The sequence below is a fragment of the Crocodylus siamensis genome, chromosome 15, assembly GCF_052110815.1.
Source record: "Crocodylus siamensis isolate JL-2025a chromosome 15, ASM5211081v1, whole genome shotgun sequence".
Classification (NCBI taxonomy): Eukaryota; Metazoa; Chordata; order Crocodylia; family Crocodylidae; genus Crocodylus; species Crocodylus siamensis.
Genome location: NC_143409.1, coordinates 14,642,385 through 14,654,606, shown reverse-complemented (window position 1 = coordinate 14,654,606; position 12,222 = coordinate 14,642,385). Strand labels below are relative to the sequence as shown.

The window sequence follows — 12,222 nt, the reverse complement described above, 5'->3', positions numbered from 1 at the left end:
AGAAGATGGCACCGCTGGCTCCTCGGGCTGCCACCTCCTCCATCCCCTCTGATCTGCTCATCGGGAGCGGTAGGATGTTAATGCTCCTCCTGTGAGCAGCTGCATCTAAATCCTCCCGGCGATCTGACGCTATTTCGGAGCATCTTGCCGCCCCCGTCCTTCCTTCCCCCCCTTTTTATATACATATTTTTTTTTTTAAATTTTTTTTTAGCGTGATGCGTCGGTATCACACGGGAGACGCGGGCTAGCCTCAGCCCGAGCCCCGCTGCGGTGGCAGGAGCATTGCTAATAAACACAGGCTGCCCCGCAGAGCGGGTCCGCGCTCCCCGATGCACCTGCCCGGGCTTTGGGGAGCGGCGGCATCCCGCTGGCCGTCGGCCCCATGGCAATGGAGGCCCCTTCCCAAAGCCGCGGACAAAAGCCCTGGGATCGACCCCCAACTTCTGGTGCGTGAGGTCGGAGGGAAGGAGCCCGCCTCGGCTGGCGGGGCCGGGGACAGGGACCGGGGGGCAGGCAGAGGGAACGGGGCTGCCCCGCGGCGTGAGCCCTTCTCCCTCCCGCAGAGCCAGCCACGCCAGGTGTTTACTGTGCCGGTGGATAGATAGATAGATAGATAGATAGATAGATAGATAGATAGATAGGGTGGTGGAGAGATGGGTGGATGGGTGGGTGGGTGGGTGTGTGGATGGATGGATGGATGGAGACACACAGAGGGAGGTGGAGACGGGGATTTCGCGGGAGAGGGCAGATGAACATTCACCTGCACCTAATTCCCTCCCGCAGTCGGCTCCTGCCCAGCCCCTTGTCTCCAGCGCCCACCCATGCGCCCGGCCCGGGTCGGGCCCCTCCGCCCCCGGCTCGTGCGCTCGGCCGCGGCGTGCAAGGAGGCAGGCGGAGGCGCTGGCACGGAGCGTGGCCTTGTCCCGCTCGGCGGGGTCCCCTGCCCCTGCCCCTGCCCCTGCCCCGGCCGGGTGCCCGCCCGCCAGCGCGCACTTACGCTCCGCGGCCGAGCAGGGCCGGGCGATGCCGGGGCAGGAAGGCGCTGCCCATCCCCGGCGGCGGCGGCGGCGGGCCGGGCCGGGGTGCGCGGAGCCGGGCGGCTGCGGGCGTCTGGCGGCGGCGCGAGCTCCCGCTCCTGTGCCGCCGCCTCCTCCGCGGGCGGGCTGGGCCCGCAGTGACGTCAGCCCGCGGCGGCCCCGCACTCCAACCACGGCGCGGGGGAGGGGCGCGGAGGGCAGCGGGAGGCGGCGCAGCCGGCGCGGCCCCCGCCCCGGCCCCCCGCCCCGGCCCGCGGGGGCCGCTCCCGCCCCGTCCAGCCCGGCCGCGGCCGCGGCTCCCGCCTCTGCCCCTTCCCGCGACCGCTGTCCAGTGCTGAACGGCGCCCGCGGCGGCGGCGGGGGCTGCGCGGCGGCTCCGCGCCCCCGGGCCCTCCCCGCTGCCCCGGCCGGCCACGCGCCCGCGCCCGCAGTCCGGCGGGTCTCACTGCCGGTCCCGGGGGTCAGGGCGGGCTCCCCGGGCAGCTGGGGGAGGGGCGGGCACATCGCTGCGGGGGGCGGGGGAAACCCCGCCCGCCCCGCGTGGGGCCGCGAGGAGCCGGGGCTCGGCGCCCGGGTGGGCACGGAGCTGCGGCCGTCAGCGGCTTCTGTGCCCTGGAAGGAGTGTCCGGGGCTGCCGCCGCCGCGCCTCGTCGGGCTGCGAAGTGCCCGGCCTCGCCCCCCGAGCCCGGCCGCTTCCCACGGGACCCCCCGCCCCCGCCCCGCCGCGCTGCCCGCCGCGGCCGGACGTGTCCTGCAGGCCCGCGACTCGCCCGCCCTTTGCTCAGGTCACGCCGCTGCCGGGGGGGGCTCCGCGCCCCGCGCCCGCCCCCGGCCCCGGCCCCGGGCCGCCCGGCCCCGCCGCCCACTCCGGGCCGGGGAGACGCCCGTGCCCGCGTGGGGGGGGGGGGGCCCGCGGAGCGCAGCTCGGGCGGAAGCCGGGGTCCAGCCTCGCCCGGTGCCCACGGGTTGTGGTCCAGCAGAAGGGGCCGGGGCAATGTCGCTGCCGCCCCAGAGCGGGCTCCGGGCCCCGCACACACCGACACACGCCCTGGCCGCTTCTGCCGGCCCCCAGGCCCCGCAACGCCAGCACCCCGCCGGGAGCCGGAGGCGGGCGCGGCTGCGGGCCCGCCCGGGGGGAGCTCGCAGGATGCGGGGGAGCGCGGGCAGGGCGAGCCGGGTCCCGGACTTTCCCCGCGCCGGGACTCGGGTGCGGGCCGGAGGGGGTCGCGGGAGGCGGCCTGGCGGGGCCGGCGGACTCTTCCCCACGGCCCCGGGGGACAAGCCGGGCCCAGCCTCGCTTGGGCCGGCACCTGCCTGCCCTCCCTCCCGCCCGGCGCCCCCGCGGGTCGGACAGGCGGTACCGCCCCCGGGCCGGGGGGCTCTAGCTTCTGCCCCGCACCGGGCAGTGCCGGAGCAGCTGCGGTGACGCCTCGGGGCCGGGGCCGGGGCCGGCGGGCGCCGGCAGCCCACGGGACAGGCCGCCCCCCCCGGCCCGGCCGCTCACTCCGGGCCGCTCCTGCCCCGCGATGCCGGCGCTGAGCTGCAGCCGGCGCCGGGCGCGTCCCCCCGTCGCGCCCAGGCGGCTCCGGGGCCGGCCGGGGCAGCCGTGTGGCCGCGGCGGCTGGTGCGGGACAGCGAAGGCGCGGGGCGGCGGCGCGGGCAGGGAGATCCACTGGGGCGGCAAGGGGAAGCCCTTGGCCCCTGGCCCGCGCCGTCGGTCCCGCCTGCGGCAGGCTCGGGGGTGGAGCCGCGTGCCCGGGCCACACCGACCGGCCGCCTCCCCGCCGCGGGGCGGCTCCGGCCCGGCTGCCAGGCCCGGCTCCGCGCGGGGAACGCGCTCGGCCGGGGCCGGGACCGGAGCCGGAGCCGGAGCCGGAGCCGGAGCCCGGGCGGGCAGGGCAGCAGCGGCCGGCGGGAGCCGGGCTCGGGGACCCGGGGAAGCCGCCGGCGTCGGGGCAGGGAGCGGCGTCCGCTGGGGCGGCGGGGACGCACGCCCGGCCGGCCGGCTCTGCGCCCCCTGCACCGCACGACCTGCGGCGGGGTCCGAGCAGGCCGCCGCGGCCACCTCGGGGCTGCCCGGCGCGGGCGGCAGCGGCCCCGGGCGGCGGATCCCGGCGCTGCGGCGCGCGGCCGAGGCGGCCCTGCCCGCTTCAGCCGGTCCCGCCGGCCTCGCGCCGAGGCAGCAGCGACCCTGGCCGTGAAGCCGAGATCCCTGCACGGCCGGGCTGCGGGCGGCGCGGCGCGGCGCGGCGCGGGCGTGCGGGAGGAGGGGGCGAGAGCGCGGCCGGCCGGAGCTTCGCTCCTCGCCCTGGGCTTCAGCCGGAGCCGGCGCCCGTCCCCTCCGGCCGTGCCCTGCCCTGCCCTGCCCTGCCCCGGCGGACTCGCCGCCCCCGGGATTCCCGGCCGGGAGCCGGGCAGCGCCGGCGCCCCGAGGGGCGCACCCGGTCCCAAGACCGTCCCAGCCGTTGCCAAGAGGAGCTCCCTGCCCTGCTGGCCTTTCCGGGCTCTTTGCAGCACAGGAGCTGCCCCCGTATTGTTTTCCTGTAAGCAAAACCCGAGTGACATTTCAGCACTGGCATTTCCCGGTGAGAAGCGGTGACCTGGAGGCTGAGCTGTGTTGCAGGGGGCAGCTCTCCTCCGAGTGCCGGCCCACTCTTAAAACATCGACCCTGGTACACGGGTGCCCGGCGGCACAGAAACCCTGTTTCTCCTCTCACCATATCCCCACCCAGGATAGTCACAGCACACCTTCCACCTCCCTCACAGCTCAGAGAGACCCTTCCTCAGAGAAGCAAAGAGTATATGGGCTGGAGATGCTGGAAAAGGGAGAAGAAATATATCTCCTCCATTGCTCAAACCAAATTGCCACACCACTGGCTTCACACAGGACAGCTTGCTGGCCACCTAGTGCCCTTGTCACATCCCCAAACCCCAAGCACACCCACCAACCTGCCAGCTCTAACCCTGCACATTACTCACCGCAGCAGGATGAGGCCACCGGACCAAGGGGCTCCTTCCCCCAGCCAAGGCTTTCTGCTCTTCTTTGTTTCTTTCTCCCATGTCCAAGAAACTCTTCCATCTTTCCTCTTGTTTCCCTAACAACTTATAGCCTTGTGCAGTCCTGTTTGTGACCAGCAGCTTCTGCTCTCCTGGAATTGCAGAGCTGCTCCAGCCGATTAGGTAGGATCTGACTCCTGCCCTCCCCTCAGCCCCCTGCCGTCAGCTGCTTTTTAAGGAGCTTCTAGCCCCGTGTGTGCGCAATGGGTTGGCAATCGCTTTTTGTAGGGGAAAGGATCTCACACAGGTTGGCTGCAGAGCTCTTCACTCCACTCATCCATAAATGCCTCCGCTGATCCAGAAATGGCTGGGCTCTGGATTATTTAGAGGATGTGGGGGGAACAGATTGGGCTTGAAAGCTATGTATCCCAGCATAGTAAGTAGGCTCCATTTCTGTTGCAGGAGGCAGGAGCGAGAACTGATGCATTCCAGGACAAACTTCCTTGGGGAGAGTTGGGGACATGCGAAGATGAGGGCAAATGTACAGCTAGATTGTTTCCCACATACACACAGCCTCCAGCCCAGAACAGTCCAAGACCATAGTGGAAGCTTCTGTCGCTAACCAAGACTGAGATATTTTTAAAATTCAGTTTTTTATTTATCAAGTCAATGAGCCTTAACTCACATGGCAGGACAGCACAAGCCTGAGACACAAGCACAGATCTTGGTCCATGTAACGCCAGGCATTAAGGCCAGAACTGGAGGACACTAAGCAGGGAGCAGTTATTTCCTCCCACAGTGGCTGTTGGGTTGTGGAGCTTCTGGCCATAGCTGCCTGCTTCCTGCAAAAGCCCGAAATGCTTCCATGACCAGACAGGCCCAGTCCTCCCAACTGGTCTCCCCAGCCAGCTAGAACAGGTATTATAGACACTGCCCCGTCAGTGTTTGTTCAGCAGCAGCGTCAGCCACTTCTTCAACTCTGGAGGCTTTTCTATTCTCCAAGTGATTTCCCCCCCAGGTTACTGGCACCAAGGCAGCGGTTTGTGTTCAATCTGACATTCCACGTCAGAGGTTACATTTCATGGAGACTGGGGCTGTGGTTCTGTGACCCCTGTACTGCTCCAAGGTACAAACTTTGCAACTAGTGCTCCAGGCTACTTCGGGGGCCTGAGGTACCAAGAGGGACCATCAGTGTTTGGGACATCATTAGTGCATCAGGGTGCTGCTGGGGTCCTCTAGTGCAGCATTTCTCACCCTGTGGGCTGCAACCGACAAGAATATATGAAGAGTCACGAACAAAATGGATCAACACACTTTAAAAACAGATTCTTCTTTAAAGGGGAAAAATGTGGGAAACCATGGGTTTTACCTTGCAGGAATTCCAGCTTGCAAAGAGCTGTCTGGAGCCCCCCCATGCCCTCCCTCTGCCCCCCCCCCCGCTCCACACACCGAGGGGTCAGTGGGTCAGGGGTGAGGGGCACTGGGTCAGGACTGGCCATTGATGTTCACAAATGGGTCCTGGTCCAAGAAGGTTGAGACCCACCTCTCCAGTGCAAACAGGTACATGGCTCTGTTCACGGGAGTTCAGGGCTCCAAGTGCTCAAACAAAACAGCAGGCATCACACTCTTTTGTGAATGGCTCAGGAGTCTGAGGTCTTCCCCTCCCTCCCCTCCCCTCCCCTGATTAGCTCTGACATTTGTTTTAGGGACCCTTCAGCACAGCACCTTTATACCTGCCATCAGAACACCCTCCAGCCACTGACTTTCAGTTTTCACCCTTTAACACTAAACCGAGGGTCAGAATAGACTGGTGGGAGACTAGCTCCCTCTCATCCACACGAATAAGGGATTGGTAGAACTGTTAACACTTTTCTCATTGCAGCTCTGAATGACCCTTATCAGCAAGGGATGATAGCTTTCGTAGTACTTACTACTTACTACCCGTACTTACAAAAGTGAAGTTGTAATCATTGATCTCGTTCAGCCAAGAAGTTTTTAGGCTGAAGCACCTCATGTCTGGCCTTAGCTCCAGAAAAAGGCTGGTTCAGAAAGGCTGGAGGAAGGTCATTCAGCCAATTCACTTCTGGAAGTGCAGGAAAGCCCCCTCATAGTCTAACAAGACAGATGATTTTGCTGCTCTTTCCCTTCATTGCTTAGTCCTCAGTTAGCACCTGAGCTTGGCTTGTGTCTGTTCCTCCATAAATAAAAGGGGGAGATTTGGCTTTTCTTCTTTGCATAGGATGGTGCGAGCCCCACGCACCCTTACTTGATATCTGAACAGTGTACTTTGGTTGCTCTGTAGCAAAAGATCTTGCCCCCCGCTGCCCCACCCTTCCTCTCTCCCCTGCTGTGGGACAACCTTAGCATAACTTTGCCCAGGTTGAAGGGTTTGGGCATGGAGGCCAGAGGCTCTGTCCTATTACCAGGAATGGAGCAGCTTGCTCCCAGGGCCATGGTGGTAGCTGCAAGGGAAGGGTTTGATGAGCCTTTCCCCTTCCGATCTCATTTCAGGACATGCCACCCCACCCACTTGGTAGTCACGATGGGCATATCCCAGCATACCCTGTTCATGCAGGGGTTACATGGATTCCCATCCCCATCAAACAAGCTTAAAGAGGAACATTGATGCAGTGATGAGCCTGAACAGGTGAAAGAAAAGCAAATTAAAGTTTCAGGGTTAAGATCCAAAGAGTTAACATCCCTGGACAACCTCACATCCATTCCAAGTAGGGTCTCCACAGTCTACTCAATACCCCGGTTGACCCTACCTGCTCATGGGAGAGCATTAGCATGACTATTTCAGTTTTCACATGGTTAGCCAGCAATGCACACTCATGACCAAGGATACCGTCTCAGACACAACAGTCCTGTGAAGTTTCAGGGAGCTACATGTTCACAAGTCCAGATCTCCCTTCCTTACCTGTTGCCAACCCTACAGATGCAGACTGGATCAGAAAGTCACAGCCAAAAGCTTGTGCACGAATTTCTGCCCTCAGGAATGCCCTGAAATGCACTGCACAGATGCCGCCCAGGACAGAACTGGCCCCACAACCAGGATGAACTTTTTATACAGGTTCAGAAGCAGATCCTTTGAAGGAGCAGGTTGATTCCAATCCTGACGGGAACATTTGTTATTGAAATCTCAGTTTTTAGGCTTGTGACCAGGCAAGGATTAGGCTTTTTGATGAAAGGAGTATATCTTTTTTCCATGGAGTGATTTGGATAGAAACTGTTTGTTATTAGAGTTCATAGCCATTGATTTTTACTATAATTGGAAGAACCCTGGAAGCCTTCTCACTACATTGAGAGGTTTGGATTTTGTCCAAATTTGGCTTTCAATGGGCTTTTCTGTGTCCAGTTTTTCCTTAATTATGTATTTTAAAAGTTCTCAGATGTTCCGATGCCAGGGGTTAGGTTGGCTGAGATCTGCATGGGCAGGATTTTGTCTAAAGAAGAAATTATTAGACTGCCACCTCGTGGTGAAACAACCAAGTCATTCTTTCACCAGGTTTTTCTTTTGCAGCATGAAGTGTAGGGAGACACTGGAAATAATATCCTGGGGTTTACTTTAACTTTGACCAGCACACATCCACAGGCTGCATGGCAGAGAAACCTGGCATCAGTCTCTGAGAGATGAATGTGAATTGGCGGCATGCATATGGAAGTTACAGCAAAAATGTATAATCAAGGGAAGTTTGAAGACAGAGATATTTTCCTCATTCTACAGTTACACTGATACTATCTTTGAGGTGCTTTAGCTCCAACAGATCATGCACCTAGCAAGAGGCAAGCTCAGAATATGGAGACCAATAGCTGGACTTCCCATCACTTTAAAAGGCAGGGGAACGTCTCTTCTCTTCTCACATTTCAGCAGAGAGGAAATTCAAGTGATCCCTGCATGCTGTTGTGGTAGTAGAGATAAATCAGATGAAGCTTGTTGCAATGGGACAGAGCAAGACCAAAGAGGCTTCATTTTCATCATTCCAGGACTTGAAAACCTAAGGTGTTCACCTCTCTGACCTTCTGGAGGCCAGCTGACGACACCGCCTGGCTTGCTCTAGGCCGAACCCAACATAAACCATTTTGGACTTGGTATTAGACTTGGTATTGGACTTGGTCTATTAGAGCTAGACTGCTCTCAGTGGTGACAGATGACAGAACAAGGAGCAATGGTCTCAAGTTGCAGCAAGCGGGGTTTAGGTTGGATATTAGGAAAAAGCTTTCTTACTAGGAGGGTGGTAAAGCACTGGAACAAGTTACCTAGAGATGGTGCGTGGATTCTCCATCCTTGGACGTTTTTAAGGCCTGGCTTGACAAAGCCCTGGCTGGGATGATCTAGTTGGGGACAGTCCTGCTCCAAGCAGGGGTTGGACTAGATGACCTCCTGAGGTCTCTTCCAACCCTAATTTTCTATGATGTTCTATGAATCTGGTATGTACAGGAAGAACCATATATTTTAGCCCTGGGAGGTGTTTGGGGTCTACATCCAGCATTGCATTCTCCACTGGAAAAATCAGATTACAGGCAGGATTACAACATGCTTATATTTATGGACATTTGTAATTGGGGGTGTTGATTGTGTCCAAAATTGTTCTCGATTCTGAGGACCTCTTTGTGGACTGATGATAAAGGAGGAAAGTATGCTGGAAATAAGAGTCCCTGGAGGTCTCTTTGGCTCTTCAGATTCAAGCTTCACTATGGAGCTCTGTTGCAGTCTAACTGAGAAAGAAACTTCATTCACCATAAAGAAATGAGCTGGGTTTAGACAGTGTCAGTCAGAGTCCTTGTTCACAGTGGCCTTAGTGCATGAAGCTAGCAGAAAAACAAGCAGGTGCGATGCTAGGGTCAAAGGCACTGACAGGGTGGTCAATAGCCTTGGAACCCTGCAGCCAGTTATATGCAGGGGTTGTGAAAATGAGAGAAGTCTAGGAGCCCAGCAGGGACTGTGCCATCAGCCTGGAGAGGTTGTGAAGCATGTCACCTCTTAATGCACCTGGTCATTGCACAGAGTGTGGTCAGCAGGAGGGAATGCCACAACTTCCCCAAGAGCAGTTCCTGGGGTCAGCACAGACCCTGGCTGCCACAGCAGAAGTTAGTTTCCCATTTACTAAGCCAGCCCATGTCCTTCAGCTTCCCTGTCAAAGCAAAGTCCTGGGGTGTAGTTGTGCATGCATGCTCCAGGCCAAATTTCAGGGTCCTTAATGCTGACGTCCAGACTCAGTCCCATCTGCCAGTAGTGCAAAATCTTTCTAAGGCACAGAGTGTCCAAGAGGGCTCAGCCTCCGGTAATTCCCACAGTAACACTTGGAGCCAAAGCCAAAGCCCAGCTAGGACTCACCCTCTTCCAAAACCCCGGCCACAAGCAGGGAATGCTGCTACTGAGGCATCTTTCTGCATCCAGCATCTCAACGGGAACAGAGGGAGAAGGGGGTCATATTTTTACAAGCTTCATGGCTGACGAACCTGGCAGGCTCCACTTCCATGCATGGAGAGCACGCTCCGGTCAGGAATGTAAGAAGAGGCAATAGAGGGAAGAGAGTTTTGTTTTAGTTTTAAGTTAGCAGCCCCCAGCCAGATCCATGGCCTCTGTCTGTCTGGGAAGGCAAGATTCCTCCCTTTTCAGACAAAAGGATTTTCAGCCTACATAAATCTGGCTTGTTCTACCATCAGGCTTAGAGATTGCTTGCTGGAGGAATAGACAACGTTACACTGCCCACACACAGACAATACACTGGTTTAACTTAGCACTACTGACATTCTGGGGGGCTCTGGATTTATCTTTTCAAGAAAGGAGGCACACTGAACAGCTACCAATAGACCTACTACATTGTAGGACACTGCTTTGCATAACCAGCAAGACCGCACTTCCCCAGCATGAATTTCCCTCCTCTTTCTAACAATCCAAATTATATCAGTAGTATCTAGCACTATATATACACCTCAGTTTCACAGACAAACAAAACTACTATTAAAACACTTCTCTAGTTTCACTTCAGTACTCCCAGGAAAAAAAAAAGAACAAAAAATAAATAACCATCCTTTCCTTCCAGCTCCTAAACTCACACCCAATACAGCCTTTATAACAGCCCAAGCTGGCTTAATTGGCAAGGAACAGTTAGGAAGCTATGCACAGCCTTGCTTCATTAGCCAATTAGTTGCTATTCCTCCCTTTTCCAGACATGAAGTTCCCTATGGCTCATGTGTCCCGCAGGTGGATGATTTACTGGGGTTAGTAGCAGGCAAGGGAGTGGTTCTTAGTGTGGGAACAGGCTGGCATCGTGTGCTGCTGGATTCAGGAATTAGGCCCCAATCCTGAGAGCAGGGCTGAGTACCTGCATTTGAGCAGTGTCTTGTTGTCAGCAGGGGAGCTGTGAACAGCGGACAGGTCTGCCTGAACACAGCAGTTTGCAGGCTCCAAGGCTTCAGGTGCAAGATTTGGCCTGTTGCCCCCAGGTTAAGAGATCTGACAAGTAGTAAAGAGGCATGTACCCACACAACACAGTGCACGTGAGGGCAATGAGCAACAGGCAATGCAAGCCCAGATTTCACTGTCCATAACAAGTTATGTAGCCGAGCTGATGGCCAAGCAGACGCTCAAGGGAATTGACTGAATTGGTCTCCAAGTTGGGGCCTTGGCTCTACACCTTCCCCCAGAACCGGGTGTAGGGCAGGATGGTCCTGTCATACTGGGAGGGTGGGTGCATGGGCATACATGGCAATGAGCTGTATGCTAGTGTGTATATTTGTGGCTGTGCTTGTCCTAGTGAAAGCTGAGGGCAGCACAGGCACAGGAGCCCCATGGCTGTGTTGCCACCAGGATGCCAGGCCTAGAGTTTCTTCCTGGCAGGGCTGGCTGGGCTCTCCTGGCATGTGATGTGTGCCGGAGGGGGAGTGAAGGACAGTGTTGTACCCAGGCAAAAAATGGGAACAAGGAATTGTCAGGAGAGTGCATAAGGACAGACACAGAGCAATGCTGTGTTCCTCCTGCTTATGCACACTGTTTTATGCTATCCCATGAGCCTATAGGCAGTTGTGCCTGGCAGCCGTGCATGCCTGAGATCTCTGCAGGAGGATGTTCGCAGGCACCGCTTTCTGGCTCCCGACCCTCCCCACACTTACACTCTTGCTGAACTTCTCTGAGGTGGATAATGCCACTGGGTTAATGGGGCTCCTGGGAGTTAACTTGAGCATATGCAACAAGCAGCAGGGCCACAAATCCCAGGAGGCTGGTTCTGAGGCCTTGCTGCAGCAGGCACTGAGTCAGCATCCGCTTTGGGACGTGCCCCTGTGTCCGTGAGGACACCCCATGATGTGCAGGGAGGGTCTCCTGCCCTGCACCTTCCTGCAGCCTGTCATCGTAATGCACCCATCTTCTTAGCGCTGTTTGTAGATCAGGTTGTGCCAGGCGATAGTGATGCCAAGCTATAGGACATTACGGTGCCGAAAAGCAGCATGGGTGAAAGGGCCCTCCTGACCACGGAAAAATAAAAATGCACAAATGAGCAAAAAGGCGCTGAAGGGAGGACAAAAACAGCAGCTACAAAACTCAGACAAGTGTAAAAAGTAAGAAGTTCTGAGCAAGACAGAGACAGTAAGGGTGGGAGCGTCACCCGCACCAAGGAAACAAGTGGAGCTGAACATCTGGGCAGAGAGAGGTGAGGGGGTAAGCAGGACAGACACAGGGGCAAGACAGATGTTGCGGGCAGATGCAGGGGCTGGCAGGCCTGTGCCTCAGAGACCTCCGCGAGCATGAAGGACATTACTCACAAACTCATTTGTGATCGTTTAGGTGATCAGAAACTGGTTTAAACCTATAATAGAAGTTCAGTGCACAGAAACCAGTTTCAAAATGGCTTCAAACTGGTTTGAGACAAGTAGTATCAGACTGAACTGAAATGGGTCAAATCCGTTCATGCAACATCTGTCCCAGGGGCCAAGCTTGCTTAAGCTTGCCTTGACTGTCACCCAGGTCCACCACTGACAAACTTTTCTGTGCCTTTGCCAACCAAGTGCGTAACCCTGTGGCCTTGTCTGCACATCTCTGCCCAAAGGAACATGGGGGACAAAAATAAGATAATAATAATTAAAAAAGACAAAAAACCCGGAGTTTCGCGACCGCGGCAGGACTCGAACCTGCAATCTTCTGATCCGAAGTCAGACGCCTTATCCATTAGGCCACGCGGCCACT

The 12,222-nt window shown here is 57.7% G+C and overlaps 1 non-coding gene across 1 annotated transcript; it reads right to left on the bottom strand.

The window, feature by feature from the left end:
* Positions 1–12,146: 12,146 nt before the first annotated feature.
* TRNAR-UCG (transfer RNA arginine (anticodon UCG)) lies at positions 12,147–12,219 on the bottom strand. Its single transcript has one exon. It is a non-coding gene; the product is annotated as a tRNA-Arg (tRNA).
* Positions 12,220–12,222: the final 3 nt, after the last annotated feature.